Source organism: Pteronotus mesoamericanus, unplaced genomic scaffold (genome assembly GCF_021234165.1).
Source record: "Pteronotus mesoamericanus isolate MK-2021 breed Mesoamerican mustached bat unplaced genomic scaffold, CSHL_Meso_final contig_41, whole genome shotgun sequence".
Taxonomy (NCBI): domain Eukaryota; kingdom Metazoa; phylum Chordata; class Mammalia; order Chiroptera; family Mormoopidae; genus Pteronotus; species Pteronotus mesoamericanus.
In genome coordinates, this window is record NW_026555152.1 from 1739136 (window position 1) to 1742339 (window position 3204).

Consider the following 3204-nt stretch of genomic DNA (forward strand, 5'->3'; position numbering starts at 1 on the left):
ACACGCCTGCACTGTGCAGGAAGGGGAAGTGAGGGCCGGCCCTCTCTTTCATCATTAGAATTTCTGAATGTCCCAGCACAATTACACAGTGCCTTCTTCTTCTTTTTTAACTAGCCATATAAGTGCCCCAGCTCCGTGTGGCCTGCCAGGGGAAGCAGGGCTTGGGAGAGGAGCAGAAGGAAAGAACATTAAAACTTGTTTTATATTTATAGAGCACCAAAAAGACCTGTGTCTTGAGTACTGCCTTTCTCCTCTAGAATTCCCAGGTTGGGTGGGGGAGGGATACTTAACATATAGCAGGGTCCACAGTAGCAGCCAGGTAATGAAAGAATGAATGAGGAGGAGAAGAGACAGTTGAAAGCAACAAGAGAATTAAAACTCAACCAAAGAATTAAGAGATAAAGGGCAGAAATGTGGTTGTAGGTGACGCCTCTAGAAGACTTCCAAACAGGAAATGTTATTAAACACTGCAACTGGCTCCCATGAGGCAATTGTAGAGACACCTTCCCTGGAGTCTTCTCAACATAAGGATAACAGGACAGAGAAGGTGTGAGAGTAGACCTGCTGGGTGGAGCAGATGATTGCCTGGCAGTTTACAGAGCAGCTTTATCTGGTGAATGGCAGCTCCTTGGAAGTTACAGAGAAAGAGCAAGATTCCTGCAATCTTCATCCCAGACTCAACAACTATTTGGCAGTGATTAAGAGAAGCTTTTAGCACATTGGCTGATGTGGCTCAGTGGATTGAGTGCCAGCCTGTGAACCAAAGGATCACTGGTTTGATTCCTAATCATGGCACATGCCTGGGTTGCAGGTCAGGTCTCCAGTAAAGGATGTGTGAGAAGCAACTACGCATTGATGTTTATCTCCCTCTCTTTCTCCTCCCCTTCTCCTCTTTATAAATAAATAAATAAATAAAATCTCTTTTTTTTTCTATAAAAAAGAGGAGATTTTAGCAAAATCTCACTTGGAAAGAGAACATTCGCCAGTATGCCTATTGATGTGGGAGAGGCCAGCGTGGGAAAGCAGTCTCACATCTCTTGTACGGAGGGCAGCAGAGTCCAGCTAGGGTATCCCAGCTCAACTTAGGGAGAACAAGTCCCGCAGAGGCAGCATGCCAAGTGAGGGTGCATGGAGGCCTGCTCTGAAGGCAGTCCAGGCTGGTCCTGACACTTAAGTACCCGCTGAGTGCCTAGCGCTAGCAAGACTTCTGTGATCTCCTTAAGGAGACCTCATTTGTGAGGAAGTTTGCTACATCTCAGGGATGCTTGGGTCTTAGTAGACAAGGAGTCTGACCCCCAGAAAGAGTTAGCCTGCCAACAGTCATCATAACTTAGTGACAATACATTCAAAGTGAAGGCCAGTCCCCTTAAACATGCTCTGATAGCAAACAATAGAATTGTAGCTCAAACTAACTTGGGCAAAAAAGGAAATTTATCAGCTCAAAGAATCCAGGAACCTGAACAACCAGAAGTTGAAAAGAGCAAAGACGTGATTGGGTCTTGAAGCCATAGAATTCTCTCTCTCTTTCATGCAGTTCTCTCTCTCAAATTCTCTCTTTCTCTCTCAACTTTCTTCAACTTGTCAACCTTTTTCTCTCCACAGACTAGTTTTCTTCACATAGTGGACAATATGTCCACCTCCAACTCTGGAGTATTACATCTCACAACTTCTGTCACCTGTGAAAGACTCACTTCAGTCATCTAAGTACTAGGGACCATCTCATTGGCCCTGGCTAGTCAGATATCCATTCTTAGGACAACCAAATGGAAGGAACATGAAAGAACTTGGTAGTTTCCATAGCTGTCATATGGTTGAGAAAGATTGCTCTCTAAAGAAAGTTTGGACAGTTGGGAGGAGTACTGGGTACATCTATTATCATGTTGTGACTGTCCACTACTTAGAATCCCAGATTAAAATGCCCAATTTTTAAAAATCTGTTTATTGATTGGAGAGAGGGGAGCATCAATATGAGAGAGAAACATCAATTGTTTGCCTCCCATATGTGCCCCAGCCAGGACTGAACCCACAACCTAGGTGTGTGTGGTGACCAGATGTACAGGACAATGCTCCAACCAACCAAACCACGCTGGGCCAGGGCAAAATGTCCAGTTTTTAAAGAAGATTCTCTTCCTTATAGTCTGGTGTCTGTAAGGCTCACTCTAATCTCCCTTCTGCCTGGTGTTTATGTTTATGGTGTGTGCATGTGTACCCCAATCTGTAGGTACACAGAAAACACAGGAACAGAATCTGACATGGTCTGCCCAGATGCCACTAGGAATCTTGTCGGCTCTGTGGAATTCAGGGAACCAGGAAGGGGCAGCCTCCTGCTTGTTTCCCAAGACCCCAGGAGCCCACAAAGAGCAGGGGTGGGAGGCAGCCATTTCCACATTAGCACCTGGTAAAGGCATCTGGTAGAAGGCCAGTAGCTGCACCCTTCCTGTGATGGGACACCACAGCTGAGCTCCTGGAGTCACATGCCAAAGTGGACAGCATGTGTGGTGGAGTGAGCCCACCTCCCTGGGGAGAATGTTTTAATAGTCAGCTGAGTTGGCCATTAAATTCCAGGGTGCACATTAAGGTTCTGGCTGCAGCACAGAGGGACACTTATCTGAGGTGAAGCCTCTGGCAGTGGCATTCATCTCAACAGAAAGCTGCTGAGACAGAAAAAAAAAGGACAAGGACCAGGCAGTGGGGGAAGAGAGCACCAGCCTCTGCTGGATCCTGGGTCTCCAGCCCTGCAGCCACCAGCCTTCCACAGGCAGGACTCAACCAGACCAAGACTGGGACCAGAGGCTCTGAGACACTGAGTCCTGGGGACCTAGTTTGTGTATTTGCCCTTCACCACAACCATCTGTGTACAAATTATTCTTTCTAGTGCCAAAGGATGCAAATGAGTTTTAGGCAAATTAAGCAACATGCCTAAGGGCACATATGTAGTAAAAAGCAAAACTGAGACTCAAACCCAGAACTGTGTAGTTTCAAAGTCTGGGTTTTAAATGCCCCCCACCCCACTCTGAAAACTGCTTCTGGAACAGTTTTCAGAACTAGAGACTCCTTGATTCTTCTGTACCTGTTCTGGGCAGTTCCCTCAGAGTCTCGTAAATTGAGGAATGGTTCCTCAGCCCCTAAAGAAAGATTTTTTTATAAAAGAAAAGAAAGTAAAACATATACATTTCCCCAAAAATAACATATTCCCCAGACACT